At 43.5% G+C, this 19,893-nt stretch overlaps 1 protein-coding gene across 3 annotated transcripts in view; it reads right to left on the reverse strand.

Annotated features, from left to right (window-relative positions):
- Window positions 1-3,195, reverse strand: part of LPIN2 (lipin 2) — an 85,093-nt gene extending 81,898 nt beyond the window's left edge. Inside the window, exon 1 of one of the 3 annotated variants that reach the window (XM_032602940.1) lies at window positions 2,807-3,195. The gene's annotated coding sequence lies outside the window, so the exon portion shown is untranslated. Of the gene's footprint in view, window positions 1-950; window positions 1,084-2,806 lie in introns of those variants that run through there. The other 2 variants (XM_032602942.1, XM_032602939.1) reach the window with 2 other exon arrangements.
- Between the last annotated feature and the right edge of the window lie 16,698 nt (window positions 3,196-19,893).

The raw sequence follows: 19,893 nt of genomic DNA on the forward strand, positions 1-19,893 counted from the left end.
TTCAAAACTGACTTTGTTCAAAGCATTACAAACTAGCCAGGCCAAGTTTTAATAACCAGTAGCGCTTACCAAGCATCTTCAACAGGGCCTGGCGTGACACCAAGGCAAGAGACACTTTTTCAGTTAGGAAAAGGAAGAAAAAAAAGAAAGGTATGGAAAAATAATCCCCAAACGTGCATTTTAAATTAGCCTAGCGGTTTGTTAAGTAATTCTTAACATTTCCAAATATTCAGAGTTCCAACACTTTCTGAAAGGAAGGATGATCTTTCTGGTCCTGTTTTTCATAAGTGTGCCTTCCAAACGACATCCCTAGTTTTCAATGAGAACAGTCTCAGTTTGTCCGGCCGGGGGGAGAAACGATGACCCGCGGGATTAGAAGTTGAGAGAGCAGCCCTCAGCATCAACTGTACCTTAACATGTTCGACACAGATTAAGATGTGCAGAGGGGAGGGGGTTTGGGAGGAGAAAAACTACTCACACTGGGGATCCGGTCTACAGCCCTGAGGCGGAGACGCCGGGCAAACGGACGGCCGCAGAGGAATAACTGCAACTTCCCGGGCCCCCGCCGCGATGCGTATCACGTACCGGGCCCCCTCCCCCAGGCCCGGGGTCTGGATGGAAACACGGCCTCCGGCGGCGCTTCCCTCACCGGGACCCGCTGGGCCGAGCGTCTCCGGGGCCGCAGCTCCAGCTTCCGCGCCGCAGAGCCAGGAGGAGGGGGTCCGAAGTGACCCCACCAAATTTTTCAGAGTCTCCCCGCCCGCCGCGAACCCCGCGAACCCCCAGCCCGCCCCGCGAGTCCGTGTTTCTAGATGACGCCGGCGGCGGGGCACGAGCAGGGGGCTCGGCCAGCGCGGGCCCGAGGGTCCCGGCCTCTGCCAGGCGGCCCGGCGCCCGCGCCGCGCTGGAGACCCCGCCGCCGAGGACCCCGGCCCGGTACCCCCGCTTACCTGCAGCGACTCTGCTCCCGCCCCGCGCTGGCGCCCGCAGGCAGCCGAAGGCAAGCGGCGGCCGAACGGCGACGATGAAGACCGGCCCGGCTGGGCGCGCTCGCGGGCGGCCGAGGAGGCGGGGTCGGCCGGGGGCGCGCGCGGGGTCCGGGCGCCCGCCGCCGCCGCTGCCTCGGGAGCCGCTTGGGCCGCAGTCGAGCCGGGCGGCCCTCATGAATGGGACACGGCACGGCGCGGCGCGGCGCGGCGGCGGCGGCGGCGGCGGCGGCGGCAGCAGCGGGCGGTGCGCAGGCCCCTCCCCGCCACGTGACGCCGCGCTCTGCCGCCAGCTCCCGGCCGCGCGCCGCCCGGCGGACTCCCTCCTGCTCAGCCGCCCCGCGCGCCGCCGCGCTGCCCATCTACCGCGCTCCCGGGAAGGCCCCGGCCTTTCGAGTGCTTGCTGCAACCCGAACGTTACTTTTCCGCAATCAAGTTTCTTCTGGTCCCCATGGCAACCCTGCGGCGGGTCACGTGGATCTTAAGAGCCCAATTACCGAAAAAGAATAAATATTAAAGTGCAAAAAATGCTCACGGCATGAATGTTTTATAATCCACTTTTGATCACCAGTAGCGCATCTGCTTCTTTGCTTACTTTCTCCCCCCACCCCCACCCCAAATCCTACTACACATCCCCTTTTAAAAATATACTGTTTAAAGAAATGGATTGCCAGGGCTGTATATTATTGTCGCACACTGGTTTTGATCTCTTTGCTGCTTTTGCCGCTATTGAAAGTTATGGATGGAAGTACGTGTGTTCCTTCCAAATGCCATTAATTTCTCAATACGCGTCCTGTGGATGATACCTTTGAGGATACTGAAAAATAGGCATTTATATAAAGCTCCTGCGTGCCGAGCCAGCCGCAGCACAGTCTCTTCCCAGAGATGGACTGTGGCGTGACTGGGCTGTGCTGCGACCGGGGGACCAGCGCCCTGTCATAGGGGCCCCTGGGCTGGTTCTGCAGAAGGAACCCCGGGCAACCACTTCCTCATCCAAGTTCCTTCTGCCTTTCTCAAGCATTCAGCCAAGCTTTGCCCCATCCTAAACCAAGGCCCAGGGGAAACGAAGGTGGTTTCCTCGGCCCAAGGTCACTAGTAGAATTTTCCTCTTCGGTGCCTTTCACCTGGCTTCACGAGCAGAAAAAAATTCTCAAAGACAAGGACTGGACTTTCCCCTTCATATTTCAGAGCATTTCACTCTGCTCTGGAGAAGTGGAATTAAAGCGAGAAAAATAGCTGGATCCTCAGTTTCTACATCAATAGAATGGAAACAGTAATGACTTTCCCACGGGATTGTCTTGAGGACTGCACACCATTACATGCAAAGTGCCTAATTTAGCTTAGCGTCTGGGACCCGGAGCGTGCTGTTGCTGTTTGCTTTTTTTTTTTCTTTCCATTTTTCCCACTTGGATTTTTCCTGTCTCTTTCAGGCTATTTTCACTACCTCCTGCCTTGGGAAGGAACTATTCTGCCAGGCTCCCTTCCTTCCTTTCATCATTCAAGAAGCCTTAGACATCCTCCCTTCCTCCAAACCCACCTGAGATTTGATCCCGCAGCTGAATGATTGGTTCAGGTGTCTACGATTTTCTCATTCTCTGGTGTCTACCTGCTTTACACCACCCCCTAAGCAAAACAGAGACTCATGAAATACCTGTTGCACGATAGGCCTTCACTCCCTTCCCCTGACACCTAAGAAGTGTGTGGGGAGCCCCGGATTCCCACTGAGTCCACTGGAATGTAGGAGGAAGGAAACTCTTCCTTCACCTGTAGTGACCCCACCCCCTTCCGCTCCGTGTCCCTTCCCCCAACTCTGGACTCACCCCTCAGCGTTAGCAGGCTCAGGCGTCTCCCACCAGGGAGCCGCCAGGGGCCCGGGGTGGAGGAGAAGCAGGAGAAGAAGTAGCAGACTTTCTTGTCCCCAGGCCATCAACTTTTCTGCCAGCTTCACTCCCCAGCCAAGCTCCCGGGAAAGAGGAGGCCCCCCTTTTTCATTTCTTCACAGCCTTCATTTCTCCTCCGCCCCTGATGTTCCTCAGGCCAGAGTCACCAACAAACTTCTGGTTGCCAAATGCAGTGGACCCTTTCAGGCCCTCCCTCACAGTCTCTAGAATAAGATGCTACTGACCACGATTTCCTTCTGGAAACTCCCTCCTCCTCGCATCAGCCAGAACCCAGAGGGCCCCATGACTGTGTTCAGAGGCTTTAGACACCTCCACCAGCATGGCCCGCATTGACGCCAAATTCAGGTCCATTGTGTTTTTTTCTTCAAACCTGTTCCTCCTGAATCTCCTATCTTGGCTAATTGCACCATCATCCATGTAGTCATCTTTGCCAGAAACCTAGGAAGGAGTCTCATTTCCTTCCTCTCCCCTTCCGTGTCCACCACGTCTTGTCATTTCTACTCTCCAAAGCCCTCTGCAGAGCTACCGTGTTGGCTGCCTTCAAGGGCATCCACAGCTGCACAGCATGAGGCCTCATCCTCTAGCCATCAGGCCCACCCTCACCACATCTCTGAGGATCCACTGGGGGCATATTCAAGTTGGTCTCTCCGCTCTCAGTTCCTGAGCAGTTCTAAGCACCCTCCATCCTGAATTGCAGATCTGACCATGGCACCAGTTATCGGCAATCCACTGCCCAGAGGAAAAAACCCAAGTTCCCTAGCAGGGCATACAGGGTACTCTTCTTCTCTCCATTCTTCTCTCCTCCATCTAGCTGGTGTGCTTTAGCCACCCCTTTTGAACCAGGCTAGGTTTTTGTTGTTGTTGTTGTTTTTGTCTGCGCTGGGTCTTCGTTGCTGCACACAGGCTTTCTCTAGTTGCAGTGTGCTGGCTTCTCATTGCGGTGGCTTCTCTTGTTGCACAGCACAGGCTCTAGGCACATGGGCTTCAGTAGTTGTGGCACAAGGGCTCAGTAGTTGTGGCTCGCAGGCTCTAGAGTGCAGACTCAGTAGTTGTGGTGCATGGGCCTAGTTGCTCCACGGCAATGTGGGATCTTCCTGGACCAGGGCTCAAACCCATGTCCCCTGCATTGGCAGGTGGATTTTTAACCACTGCGCCACCAGGGAAGCCCCGGGCTAGTTTTTAAAATATGAACTTCCATTTTTCTCCATACATTTCCCCCTCTCTCCACCCCCCTTATAAGAATGCACACAGGCATTCTGCTTGTCTCCAGGAACTTCTGAAAAGCAGAAGTTGCCTGCAAGCCATTTCCTTCCTGTCTTTTAATTTCCAACACTCTAAACTCCTTGAGGAAGCAATCTAACTCAGGAGGGAGAGGGCTGGTGAGAAGGGGTTTCTTTGAGGGAATCCGGAAGAGTGAAGGAATTTCCCTAGAATAAGAATCCAGTCTCCCAAGCCTGGAGTTGGAAGGGAGGTGGTCCTATGCCCTCCGTCTGGCAGCTCCCAGGGGAGGGGATTAAGTCGTAGAGAAATAACTTTGTTGTTCCCAGTTTTTGCATCTCTTCTATGAGAACACAGGCTAGTTAGCATTTTCTGAGCCATCACTCCTTAGCTTCCTAGTAATTCTAACTACAAAGCTATGAGGTAGCTGCTATTGTTAATACCAATTTATAGATGAAGCACAGAGAGGTTGAGTGACTTGCCTCAGGCCTCACAGCTAGTAAGCTAAGATCCTGGGCTTCATCCCCAGGCCTGCTTGTTTTTAACCACCTTCCCGCCACCTTCTGTTAGTTTCCTCTACTGTCCTACCCCAGTCAGCATCTCTTTTTCTCATGCTACTAGTCTACCTTGTACAGATCACAACTATAGCGCTTATTCCAAACATAGTAGGTGTCCAATAAATACATGATGAAAAATAAAAGAGGATTTCCATTTCTAGTTATATGCTTGGCTAGGTGTCTGGACTAACTCTTCCACTGAAAAGAACAACAAAAATACTGGGTAAAATATTAAAAATATATTCTGAAAAAAAAAATTCTGGAAGGGATCCAAAAACTGGCAAGAAGTTAAGAAATAGTCCTAGGACAGAGTAGAGGCCAGAACCCAAGAGAGGTAAGCAGAGGCTTTTGCCTGGAAGGTATTTGCTAAATCTAGTGAATCTGAATATTGGTTTTTGCAGCCTTGGGAGTCTTGGGGACAGAAGTAAAAGCATAGGGTCTGCTTTAAGTGGGGAGTTTAATGGGAGACCCAATAAAGGTGGGACCCCAAGTGCAAAATCATAGAGTAAGGAAAAAATTATTTTTGAGCCCACCCAGAAACCTTACTAAAGTTGGTCGTAGATTGAGCCATAAAGCAAGTCTCAACAGATTTTGAAAATTTCCTAACATACAGAGCATATTCTCTGACCACAATGCAATTAAGTCAAGAATCAGTTTAAAAAAAAAAAAAAAACTAGAAAAACCCATTTGTTTGGAAACTTTTGGGTCAAAGAACAAATAGTTATGAAAATGTGACAGTATTTAAATGCTGTGTAACAAATATTCAATACTACATGTGGAAGCTAAAGAGAGGAAACCTAGACAAGTAGTTAAAGGGAAATTTAGACCTAAAAGCTTATATTAGAAAATACTTGGAAGTGTAAAGAGCAAAAAATTTAGAAAAAGAACGGCAAAATAAAGTTCAATAAAACAGAAGGAAATAAGATAAAATAAGAAAATAAAATTGAAAACAAACATACAATACAAAGGACCAATTAAGCCAAACACTGGATTTGTGAGAGACTAATACATTTTACAAACTTCTGGTGAAAACTGATAAAGGGAAAAAGAAAAGGTACAAACAATGTGAGGAATAAACTATATTCCTATATAGTTTATAATCACACATGATGCAGAAATTACAAGGACATATTTGTGAACATTTTTATGCCAATTAATTTAAAAACTTAGATGAAGTGGGAAAATTCCAAGAAATATGTTAATAAAACTGAAATAGGGCTTCCCTGGTGGCGCAGAATCCATCTGCCAACGCAGGGGACACGGGTTCGATCCCTGGTCCAGGAAGATCCCACATGCCGCGGAGCAACTAGGCCCGTGCACCACAACTATTGAGCCTGCACTCTAGAGCCTGCGAGCCACAACTACTGAAGCCCGCGTGCCTAGAGTCTGTGCTCTGCAACAAGAGAAGCCACTGTGGTGTGAGGCCCACACACCGCAACGAAGAGCAGCCCCCACTCGCCACAACTAGAGAAAGTCCGTGTGCAGCAATGAAGACCCAATGCAGCCAAAAATAAATAAATAAAATAAATTTTAAAAAAAACAACTGAAGGGCTTCCCTGGTGGCGCAGTGGTTGAGAATCTGCCTGCCAATGCAGGGGACATGGGTTCGAGCCCTGGTCTGGGAAGATCCCACATGCCGCGGAGCAACTGGGCCCGTGAGCCACAATTACTGAGCCTGCGCGTCTGGAGCCTGTGCTCTGCAACAAGAGAGGCCGCGATAGTGAGAAGCCCGCGCACCGCGATGAAGAGTGGCCCCCGCTTGCCACAACTAGAGAAAGCCCTCACACGGAAACGTAGACCCAACACTGCCATAAATAAATAAATAAAGCAAACTGTCAACAAGTAAAAATAAATAAACACTATAAAAAAAAAAAAAAGCACCTTTGATTATAAAAAAAAAAAAAAAAAAAAAAAAAAAACAACTGAAATAGAAAACCAGAATAGACTCATAACCATTCAAGAACTTGAATCTGTTGTTAAATATTTTCTGCAAAGAAAAATCCAGGCTGAAACAGTTTTACCAGTGACTTCTACCAGACATTCAAGTAATAAATAATTCCAGTGTCTCACAAGCTAGAGTATGGAAAAAGATGGATTATTTCTCAAATCATTATTTCTCAAATCATTATATAATCATTTATATAAACTTATACCAAAATCTGACGAAGAGAATGTGAGAAACAAAAAATTTCAGGTCAATCTCACACATAAATATAGACAGAAAAGTCACAGGCAAAATTTTAGCAATTTGAATCCAGCAAGATGATAATCAGAACCAAATTGGTTTACCCAAGAATACAAGGTTAATTTCAAATGAGAAAAATCAATTAATGTAATTCACCACATTAAAGGATTAAAGGAGAAAAATCATATAATCACCTCAGTAGATGCAGACAAATTCTTTGATAAAATTCAATATCCATTCAGATGAAATACATAGAAAACTAAGAATATTTTCCTTGATAAAAGGTATTTACAAAAACCTACAGCAAACATTATACGTAACCAGTCCCTTTAAAATGGGGAACATGATAAGTGTGCATCTCCACTTCTATTCAGTATTGTACTTAAGGTCCTAAATAGTGGAGTAAGGCAAGAAAAATAAATAAAATATATAGATTGGAAAGGAAAAAATCACAGTGACATAATAGTATGTGTAGGAAATTCAAAAGAATGTGTACAGAGCCTGTTGAGATGAATATGAGAGTTTGGCAATGTTTCTGGGTACAAAAGTCAATACGCAAAAATCATGAGCATCCATATATACCAGCAATAAACAGAAATGAAACTTTTTGAAAGATGCCATACAATGTTTACTATAACTACTTTATACTCCTTATCATATTTCTATACTACTGCCCCTTTTTTTTTTTTTTAATCAAACTCAGCATTAAAATACACAGTCTAAGAAGAATGGATCAAGAAGATGTGGTACATATACACAATGGAATATTACTCAGCCATAAAAAGGAACAAAATTGGGTCATTTGGGGCTTCGCTGGTGGCGCAGTGGTTGAGAGTCCGCCTGCCGATGCAGGGGACACAGGTTCGTGCCCCGGTCCAGGAAGATCCCACATGCCACAGAGCGGCTGGGCCCATGAGCCATGGCCACTGAGCTTGTGCGCCCGGAGCCTGTGCTCCGCAACGGGAGAGGCCACAACATGAGAGGCCTGCGTACCGCAAAAAAAAAAAAAAAAAAAAATTGGGTCATTTGTAGAGATGTGGATGGACCTAGAGACTATCATAAAGAGTGAAGTAAGTCAGAAAGAGAAAAATATCGTATATTAACGCATATATGTGGAATCCAGAAAAATAGTACAGATGAACCGGTTTGCAAGGCAGAAATAGACACACAGATGTACAGAACAAACGTATAGACACCAAGGGGGCAAGTGGCGGTGGGGGTGGGATGAATTGGGAGATTGGGATTGACATGTATACGCTAACATGTATTAAATAGATAACTAATAAGAACCTACTATATAAAAAATAAATAAAATTCAAAAAAATAATACACAGTCTTAACTGTTTCTTCAGGTCATCATTTTCTTACCTAGGCTGCTCCCGAGTCTAAATCTGTATGCTTTTCTCCTGTGAATCTGTCTTTGTCAGTTTCGTTTTCAGACCCAGTCAGGGGCCCTAATATGGTCAAGGAAAACTTTTCCCTCCCCTAGGGTATCAAAAAACAAGATACTTAGGAATGGATCTCATAAAATATGTGTAAGACCTTTACAAAGAGAATTATAAAACTTTATTGAAAGGCTATGAAGAAGACTTAATTAGAGAAATATATTTATGGATAGAAAAGACCCAATCTCATAAAAATATTAATTCTCCACAAATTGATCTATAACTTCAACGCATTTCCATTTGAAATCCCAACAGAGGTCTCTTCTTCAAGAGGCTCTTAAAGAAGAACATAGAGGAAGGAATTACCCTTCTATATACCAAACCTATAGTAATCAGTAAGGGTAGTATAGGTTCAGGGAGAGACAAACAGACCAATCAAACAAAAATGAGAGCCCAGAAACACCCCTGGCATATACGGAAACTCAGTGTATGGTAGAGATGGTAGCTCAGATCATTGGGGGAAAGATAAACTTTTCAATAAATGACGAGGAGGCAGCTGATTATCCATATAGCAAAACATAGATGTGGACCCCACTCTACACCATTTCACCAGATCAGCTTTAGTTGGATTAAAGACCTATATAAGAAAAGCAAAACTGCATTGCTGTCATCATTTCAAGGATACACTTTTTTTCACATTTTACCATTTCTGAAATTGTGATTTTTCTTACCATCAGTGGCAACTTAAGATTCAATGATATATGATACAAAACTTTTAGGAGACAATGTAGGAGAATATGTTAACAAATTCTGGGTAAGGAAGTATTTCTAAAGCAAGAATATATTTGCGACACATATAATCAAACAAATATTTGAATCCAAAAGATACAGAGAATTCATATAAATCAATAAATAAAAATCTAGCAATCAGTAGAAAAGCAGGCAAAAGAAATGAAGAGGAATTTCACAAAAGAACAAGTGTAAATGGTTCATAAACTAAATGTCAAAAGACATTTAGTTTCATTGGTAATCAGGGAAATGTAAATTGAAACTACAATGAGATAACACCACACACTCATCAAAACGGCTAACATAAAAAGTTGTTCAATGCCAACTGTTGATGTGGAGTGACCAACCAGAACTCAGACACACTGCAGGTTGGAATTCAAATGTATAATAACTTTAGAAAAACAGGTTGGTATTACCTAGAAAGTTGAATGTGCACATATACAAAGACTCAGTAATTCCAATGTAGGTATGTATTCTAGAAAAACCCTTGCACGAGTGGACTCAGAGACACATATAGGAATCAATGGCAGCATTGTTCATAGTTGCAAAAAGCAAGAAACAATCCAAATGTTCACCAAAGGTGGACTGGATCATTAAATTATGGTATAATCATACAATGAAATACTACACAATTACATCAACATAGATGAATCTCAAAAATAAAATGTTAAGCAAAGAAGCAATGAAAGATTAAAATATGATTCTGTTTATTCTACTTCATAAACAAGCAACTCTTAAACGATAAGGATAAAAGCACAGGTGATAACAATTATAGAGAAAAACAGTGAAGAGAGTAACAGAAATTTCAGGATAGACTCGACGTTGATAGAGCGACAGGTGCAGTTTGGGAGAGGCATGCAGAGGGTCTTAGGTTGGGTGATGTGCTATTTCCTGGCTCAGGTGATTTGTATATAGGTGTTTGTGTGTATCTTTATTTCACGAGAAAAAAATTTTTTAAATGAAGATGAATTAATAAATGAATACATCTCTGTATTTTTTTAATGTTATTACGTGCCTGCAAGCTTTGTAAGTTTACCTTCAGCACTTATAAGACAAACTTAGTACGTCTTACCACTTTCCTAAGAAGCTGCAAGAAATGGTTTGTTTTCAACAGTGTGTCGCAGTCTGTTTTGTAATAAATCCTAGATGATGAGGAAGAAAAGTTACATAAACCAGACCAGAAGTGCAAAAGGAAGCATGAAAGCTCTTCTCAGAAATCACTCACAATATACCTACCTCCAAATCATCCCATTGAGTTTGTTTGCATTCTTTCATTTTATTTTTAAAAATTTTTGGTCGTGCTGTTTGGCTTGTAGGATCTTAATTCCCCAACCAGGGATCGAACCCACACCCCTGGCAGTGGAAGCATGGAGTTCTAACCATTGGACCTCATTTTTTTTTTTTTTTTTTTTTTGCATTCTTTTAGTCAGTGGTTATAATTCTAAGTCCTGAGAACAAAGCCATCTAACAACTTTCTTATTTTCACTGGCCCTGTGCTGCTAGGGTCATAAAACCAGGGACCTCGGAGGCCCATGTGTCCTGCTACTAGAGCAGAAATCCCCTTGGGCAAGTTGTCCTGTCTCAGCTTGAATCCTTCCAGTGGGGGGCAGTTATTCACATTGGGGGCACTCTGTCCATTATTAGGCAGTTGGGTCTGTTGCCCTCCTGGGTAGGCAGAGCTATCTATGGGAGACCTTCCTGAGGTCACTCGATGTCACCTAGGAGATGGAATCTCTCCAAAAATCATTATCTCACTGAAATACCCACCACCTTCTGTAGCTGAGCAGCTTAGAGAAAATGTGTTCTGTAAATTCTGTGTGAGAAGGATTTGATTATCAGCAGTTTAAGAGTATTCTGCTTCCTTGTAGAGCTAAGCTTTCAGCAGCACGTATTTTACATTACAACTGTACAAATAATGTTAACAGTACACTAAGTTTAGAAGCTCTGGGAGGTGGGGGGATTTTAACTCTCCTTGGAAGGGCTCTGCCCCAAGCCTGTTGGAAAGCCACAGCAATTCACAGAGACAGCCTTACAGCAATGACTTAGAGACCAGCCTGGAAAACTTTCCATTTGCGAACATTAACTTCCTTGCGCTTCTAGATTGCTTGTTTCAGCAGCTACTGTCTGTTTTTTTCCAGAACAGCCACTAATTTGAACGGAATGTCTGGATGACCCCGAACTGTTCTTAGAAAATGTGTTTGCCGAGGACGTCTGCTCTCCTTAAACTTCTCCAGAAGACTTGGGAATCTATCCTATTCCTCCTTGGTCTGGGGTGTTGCTTCTCCCTAAGGATCCCTGTTGCCACATCTACCCTTTACCTTCTCTCGTCCTCCCCATTTTCTCCCTCATGAAAGCTCTTCTCACTAAATTCATTTTCTTTTTTTTCCCCCTCTTTCTTTCGTATTTCTCTAAAGGGCTTACTAACGTTAGAGAAATTTCTTCCAATGTTAGAAAAATCAGGGGAAGGTGTATAGCTCTATAGATTGTTTTCTTCTTAGACGTTGAGTTTTACTATTCTCACTAGGAGTGTCTTTTATCATTAAGTAACAATCCATAGAATATATGAAATAAATGCTCAGCAAGTTTAGAGTGCTATGTCGTTATTAATTAACTAGCTAATCTACGGAGCCTCTCCTGGAGCCAGTGAGCTACTGTGTACCCTCCACCGACTTGTATGAGGAAGGAGACTACTTTTGAACTCGGGGATGGCCTGGTTTGTGAGTATTATCATCTGGGTGGAGAAGAAAACAGTGCTTGTCTCCAAGAACACAGAAAGAAAGGCAAGGTTCAGCCAGCATGGAACGGGGACTTGCCAATGTTTCACTGTTGGAACGTCTGCAATTCCCAACCGACCTCAGCCAACACAGCCCACCCCCACTCCATCCTCCCCTCACACGGCTGGGACTTTCTGTTTGGGCCAAAGGGCAAAGATAAAGGAAAGGTACAAACAGGGAGAGTGGCAAGGAGGAAAATGATAAGAAGCCCAGGCCCCTGCACACAATTAGAAGTCAGCTTTAGGGACTTCCCTTGTAGCACAGCAGTTAAGAATCCGCCTGCCAATGCAGGGGACACGGGTTCAAGCCCTGGTCCAGGAAGATCCCACATGCCATGGAGCAACTAAGCCTGTGCGCCACAACTACTGAGCCTGCGCTCTAGAGCCCTCGACCCACAGCTACTGAAGCCCACGTGCCTAGAACCCATGCTCTGCAACAAGAGAAGCCACCACTCACAGCAACTAGAGAAAGCCTGCGTGCAGCAATGAAGACCCAACGCAGCCAAAAATAATAATAATAACAAATAAATACATTTATCAAAAAAAAAGAAGTCAGCTTTAATAACCAACTGTCCCACGAACAGAAACAGGAGCACTTCAGGGGTGAAGGTGGGGTGGCCTTGGAGAAAATCTTCCCCAAACCTGATGTAATCACCATCAAATAACCACCTTCCTTTCCAGTTTCCAGATTTCACATCTGCTCAAACTTTCTGGAATTTTCTTATGATCCTATGCCAGAAACCACAGCTCTGTGTGTCTACAGTCTGGACGCCAGTGCAGATAGGGGGGACTTTGAAAGGACCTATAAGGTACTAAAGGAAATTCAAACTGGGAATGTGGAATTTACAATGGAAACAGACATTTAATCTGTCTTCCTGTTCTCAGATTTGAGTCTAAATTTAGATCACAGTATGGAAGAGCATGACCGGGCCTGAAAAGCTTGTCCTGCCAGGCTCACATCCCTTTACCTCTTCTATTTTAGCCTCAGAGAGGCAGTTTTAGGTTGTTTCTGTTTTGGAGATAGAAGCGTCCCGGACCCCCCTTGGCTTCAGAGTCTTATCAACTCACCTCTGGGTGTACTCAGGGAAACCTATTAACATTTGCCGAAATGTTTTTCCAAACCACTATTAGATAGTGGGACCCGAAGTATGTTTGTTTGGGTGTTAACTGACTTGGTGTTGGGAACCAACTATTCCCCAATGTAAAGTTTCTATAGATTATCAATGCTCTAGGCCTTTGAATGCCTGAGCTAGTTTTAAGAGAAAAGACATGGAAACAACCTTAATGTCCATTGACAGAGGAGTAGATAAAGAAGATGTGGTACATATATACAATGGAATATTACTCGGCCATAAAAAAGAACGAAATAATGTCATTTGCAGCAACATGGATGGACCTAGAGATTGTCATACTGAGTGAAGTAAGTCAGAAGAGAAAGACAAATATCATATGATAGCGCTTGTATGTGTAATCTTTTTTAAAAAAAGGTACAAATGAACTTATTTACAAAACAGAAATAGAGTCACAGATATAGAAAACAAACTTATGGTTACCAGGGGGGAAAGGGATGGTAAGGACAAATTGGGAGATTGGGATTGATGTGTACACACTACTATATATAAAATAGATAACAAATAAAGACCTACTCTATAGCACAGGGAACTCTACTCAATACTCTGTAATGACTGACCTATATGGGAAAATAATCTAAAAAAGAGTGGGTACATGTATATGTATAACTGATTCACTTTGCTGTACACCTGAAACTAACACAACATTGTAAATCAACTATACGCCAATAAAAATTAAAAAGAAAGAAAGAAAGAAAACCCAGCAACCTGGAGATATTCACAGCAGCAACATCCCCTGTATGGTCCCACCTCCACCAGACAAATGAAGCCCTAAAGGGATGGTTTTGGTGACACACATCACTCCCTCTAATTCCCCCCACTCCTTTTATCCATCCTCTGGTCCATCTGTTAACTAGACACACCTCTGTCCTCCCACTTCCGTCCTCCCAACTTTGCTCAAGTTGCTCCCTCTTTCTGGAATGTTCTCTTGATCCCTTGATTCTGCTTATTCTTCCAGGTTCTGTGCTGCCTTTCCAATAGTCACCTCTAATCTCATTAGTTGGATGTAATTTTTCTTTTCATTTTATTGAATGACAAAGCAGTTTATTGGTATCACACACAAGGTCCTGCATTGTAATTATTTATAAGTAAATCCAATCTCTCTTTCTGGATCATTTGCTAGTTGACTGCCCGATCCATAGCTAGTTTGTTATCATTGCTTCAGTAATACCTAACAGTGTGCCTAACTCATTGCAGAAAATAGCTTAATAAATATCTGATGCACAAATGATGAATGTGGCCTTGAGTAAGAGCAAAGTTGGATCTACTCAGTGGTGGATCGCGCCATACAGCTGACGTCCTATGGGAGACAGCGAGTGGTTTCCCCAGCTAGAACACAAAGCCCACTGCCCTTGCCTCCACCAATTTCAAACTTTGTTTCCCTCCCCTGGCCTCTCCCTGCCAGCCAAGCTCATCTCCTCACTGCTGGAAAATGTCAGGCTCATTTCTCAGTCTGAAGCTTTTATTATGACATTCTTCCTACCTGAAATGCCCTACTCTACTGCTTCTAATTGCCTAAGTCTTGGCCTCCTTTCCAGGCTCAGTTTAAAGTCGCCCCCCACCCCCCACCACTCCAAGAAGCTTTCCTTGACCAGGTTAGCCCTTGGTAGTGTAAGCAGATAAGGTAGGGGGCCCCAGAGGAAAAGAACCAGATGTAACTTTTGACATAAGAGGAACCATTTTAGACCTAAGCCATTGTGTGATCTAAGCCCGGCCACAATGCTTGCCCTTGAACAGGTCTCAGTAATAATGATCTCAAGGGAACAGAAGAACAAAGGCTGTTAAAGGCAAGGAAAGTAACAATAGCAGGTAATAAATCAGTTGTAAAGACTCTCAGTTCTGTTTTGATGGTAATGATTGGCCTGAAGCACTTTCTGAGCTGTTTTGCAGAATTTAAACCCCCCCTTCAAGGGTTCAAACCACCAGATCAACTGGAACTTCTTCTGACTCTCCTGATTTCAAACAACTAAAGCTTGGCTCTGTCGACCTTTGCCCTAATTCTATGCTGAATTCTCCTCTGCTCAAGCCCCTTCATGAGTATGCACGTACCCTTAGCTTAAAACTTCCCCAGTTTTAAGCGAAGGGGAGACAGTGCTTTGGGAAAGATCCCCAGTGTTCTCCTTACTCGCTGCAGGTAGTGAATCCTTCCTTCTCCCACGCTTTGGCTTGGTTGTGTCTTTTGGCTCAATACCCACGAAGAGGCAAACCCGGTTTTCCAGTAACAGTACCAGCATGCTCTGAAGAAAGGGCAACAGACGAAGATTCACCACCCCTGGATTCTAGTTTCTGCTCAGCCATCAGCTGGGCAATTTGCTTCATCCTTCTTGACCACTCAGCATCTATAAAATGAGTCCTTGGATGGCACAGTCTCTAAAGCTCTTTCTGGTTAGACATTTTACGATACTAATCTTTCCAATCCTGGAACTTCTAGCACCTATATTGTTGCATCTGTTCAACTGTAGTAAACTGCATTGTTATTTATTTATCTTTTTTTGTTTGTTTTTTTGCGGTACACGGGTCTCTCACTGTTGTGGCCTCTCCCATTGTGGAGCACAGGCTCCGGACGCGCAGGCTCAGCGGCCATGGCTCACGGGCCCAGCCGCTCCGCGGCATGTGGGATCTTCCCGGACCGGGGTACGAACCCGTGTCCCCTGCCTCGGCAGGCGGACTCAACCACTGCGCCACCAGGGAAGCCCTGTTATTTATCTTTTTATATTGAAGTCTGGCTCATCCAACTCATTTGTAACTCCCTCAAGAACCAAAAATGTGTCCTTTAATTATTTGCAGCCCTGTCATCTAGAAGTTTGGGTTATAAACACTTTTGGTAATAATGACAATAATAGTCACTAAGGTCCGTGTCCTTTTTCCTGATGCTGCTTTGAGGAGGCTGCTGCTCTTACAGCTAGAATTGGCAGTGGGTCACAGTTTTCACCAGTAACCAGATTTCCGGTCTTTGACAGCATCACTGAGCAGCTCTCCTAGCCCAGGACTGTATACCTTAATACTTTTTTTCTATGTGAAAAATACCCTCAGTGTCTACCTATTTAAGCCACTGTCTTTGAGGTTTTCTACTACTTGCAGCTGATCACATTTCTAATATACCATTTCACTGGTTTGTTATAAGGGTAAACGAGATAATAATGTAAATCCCTTAGAATCTCCCGGAGTAAGCCCTCACCAGGTGGATGTTGTTATTATTACTACTTTACAATATGCCTCCATTACGTCCTCCTTTCCCCCAGCTCCCACACTATGGCAGTTGAGCTTCATAACAGAAGAAATACATCTTTTTTTGTTGTTGTTGTATTAACCTATGCTTTTCTTTTTGTTTTCTTTTCTTTTTCTTTTTTGGCTGCGCCGTTTGGCTTGCAGTATCTTAGTTCCCCGACTAAGGGATTGAACCCGCAACCTCAGCAGTGAAAGTGCGGAGTCCTAACCACTGGACAATCAGAGAATTCCCAACCTATGAATTTCTGAAGATATACTACAACCTTAGTCTGCTCAGGCTGCCATAACAAACTACCATAAACTAGGTGGCTTATAGACAACAGAAATTTATCTCTCACGGTTCTGGAGGCTGGAAGTTGGGGGTCAGGATGCTGGCATGGCCATGGACCCTCCTCTGGCTTATAGATGCAGACTTCTAGTATCCTCACCGGGTGGAAAGAGAGCGCTGAGGTCTCTTTTATCACCAGGGCTCCACCCTCATGACCTAATCACCTCCCAAAGGCCCCACCTCCTACTACCATCACCATAGAAGGTAGGGCTTTAAGATGTGAATTTGGGGGGACATAAACATTCAGTCCACACAACTACCCTACTTCAAAGATGCCATCATAAGCAACATCTTTTTTAGAAAGCAATAGAACTAGAATTTGAGCTGAGACGTTGGCCTCCACCTACCTCTAACCTTCTCCCCTAGGGCCACCAGACAAACCCAGGCCCCACAAGAAGCCCTCCGTGGAGCCTTACTTCACTCCTGCACCATGTCACACCTGAATGCCCTTCCCCAGCTCTTCACATGCTGATCCATCCTCAGCCTTTCAGCCTCAGCTCAAAAGGCCCCTCCTCAGAGCAGCTCTCCCTGATGACCTTTTCTAGACTTGCTTCCCCCATTTCTCTCCCCCCATCAGCCTGCTTGTCTTCCTCTGTAACTGTCTGCTGGTTTGCTTGTCATTTCTCTGCCTTGCTGAACTGTATACTTCATTTGAGCAGGACCTTGTCTATTTTGTTTACCATTGTGCCCCTAGCAGACAGCACTGTGCTTGGCACTTAGTAGGTGCTTATAATGGACTGAATGGAGGATCTTTCTCTCTCCCTGCCAGGTAGGGACACAGCAAGAAGATGACTGCCTGAAACCAGGAAGGAGCGTCTCACCAGAACCTGACCATGCTGGCACTCTGAACTTAGACTCCCAGCCTCCAGAACTATGAGAAATAAATGTCTGTTGTTTAAGCCACCCAGTCTATGGTATTCTGCTATAGCAGCCTGAACCAAGACAGTGCTCAATATTTGTTGACTCAATAAACAAACTTCTAAAAGTTCAATGCATTTTGAGTTCTAGGCTAAATTCTATGCTGATAAAATAGGATAGAATAGAGGCTTATTGCTCAGAAGGAATCTTTGTTTTATAAAAAGATTCAAGACAGATTTTTTAAAGAATTAAGCTTCACTTAAAAAAAATTGCTTTCCTGTTCAAATTCTCAGGAGCATGGCAACAATGTTACATGAAGAGAAGTACATCTGTACCTCTCCCACACATGCAGTATTTAATTTGCAAAGATTGCTAAACACTCATGTCTTCCAAATTTAATGCACTTCTAATTAAATGTTTTCCTGTCTCGTTTCACTGGGAGCAGCTATTAAACGGCTGGGCAGAACAATGAACAGCAGTGATATTTCTTTTAAATTTAGCATCATAAATCACCTTGGCTTTAGAGAGCCATAGGTGGTGGGGAGGGGGATTTGATCTGTTTGTATTTAGTGGCTATGATTTACTCTTTGCAAAAACCTCAGAGGTTGATGAAAATGAGAGGAAAAGCATAAAGCAGAGAAGTGTCTATGTATGGATGTGTGTGTTCCAATCGTGGTGTTTGTGTGCAAATGTGTGTTAAAAGATAAAGTTGATTATTCAACCTTGGATCACATATTTTAGGAGAGCTGGGTTGAAACATTTGGAGGCAACTGAAAGAGTAATCACAGGCGTCATGGGAAATTTTTATTCCACATTTCTCAATTGAGTAAGCAATGCATCTATTTAAGAAAAATATGGGGCCTTAACTTATAGAAGCCCCTTAAAGGAGAGAAAAGAATATGGAATAATAGAGTAGAAGTATACAATTTAATTAAAGCTTTAAAAGCTGGTAACTATTAAATCAATTTCCAATTAAATAAAAGGGAAGGTTGAGGAAGAAAGATTTCCTAAATGCCCAGAAACTGGAATTTGGACACAGGATAGAAAATTTATTTTACTTTCATAATTGTTTGAAGAATAAATGAAAGTTTGTAATAATATATAGTACAGAAATTTCTGGGAGTTCACTAAATTATTCTAAAAACACTTATAATGGGAAAAGTATTTGTGAGTTAAAGATATTCTATTGTTTAGTATATAATAGAACTACACTTTTATATACATATCCCCAGTTAATTTTCATGCATTGATTAATCCTTCCATCACTCCAGTTAGGTCAGTGGGTTCCTTTGCACTTCATATGCACTGATGCAGAAGCTAGAAACTAACTGGGCTTGCCCAAAGATACTCAGTTAATCTCGGTGGAGCTAGTCGGAAACAGGGCATAAGCCCCTGATTCACTGTGTAGCCGTTCAGGGTTGCAAAACTGTTCTTCCTGTTTACATTTGCAATTTAACCAACATACATCGTACACCTGGGAAGGTTATGAACATGGCACAACACAGAGAGAAATAGGCATGGCTTTCCCCACCAAGACTCAGACAGTGGGGTCTTCCTTGAACATAAGAAAGGGGTTTGGACGTTGTGCAGCCACCAGATGACAAATGCTTATCGCCAGGCCAAAACTTTAAGCAGAACTTATGAAGATAAACAGGCTCTTCTTAAAAATTGCTCTTTATTAGACAGTGCTAAATATACGTTAGTTCTAGCTATTGACTAAGCCAAATAAAGTCTCTTTCTCAGCCATGTTGTTTAGCATTTTGTATTTGGACTTTTTTCAAGTAACTTGCAAAAGAAGTTGACTTTCTTTTAAGCACAGTAGTAAAGAGCATTTAAATATATATTTAATCACAGTTTTACCTAAATGATTTCATCTAAGTATTCAAATGGGCATAACCTCTAACTTCTGAGGCTTCTCTGAATAATTTATCGGATAATAGTGAGAGCATAGTCTTAATAAGTGCTTTACATGTATATTAACTCCATCCTCACAACAGCTCTTAGAGGTAGGCAGCATTATTACCTCCATGTTACAGGTGAAAAGCTGATGCCCCAAACATTAAGCAACTTGCTTTGGGTCACATAACTAGCAGGCGGTAATTGGCCCCAGGCTGGTGGGCTCCCAGGCCTAGATTGTCAGCAGCCTCGATAGATAAGCCCAATTAGCACATATGAGAAATGGACCATGTGAGGTCAACTTCATATAATATCTTCAAAACATTTAGTTTTTCCCTTACATTGTTTCCTGCCCTGACCCACTAAAATGTTATAAAGCAGGAAAACAATGTCATCTCGATCATTAGGAGTCCAGAAATAGGAAACTTTTAATACGTGTATAAATCAGTGTAAATAGAAGAAATCATGGAAAAGGCACGAGAGAGAAAGAGAAAGAAAGAGAGAGAGAGAATATTTTTAAACCTGCTTCAGGTCCAAGAGGGGCATTGCTAAGTCAGCTAATGTCTTCCACCTTTCAACCATAAAGGTAATTTTTAATTCCTTAGGAGACAATAGTCTCCTAAGTCAGTTTTTAACATCTCAAAATACTGTAAAGAAAC

This window comes from Phocoena sinus, chromosome 14, assembly GCF_008692025.1.
Source record: "Phocoena sinus isolate mPhoSin1 chromosome 14, mPhoSin1.pri, whole genome shotgun sequence".
Lineage (NCBI taxonomy): Eukaryota > Metazoa > Chordata > Mammalia > Artiodactyla > Phocoenidae > Phocoena > Phocoena sinus.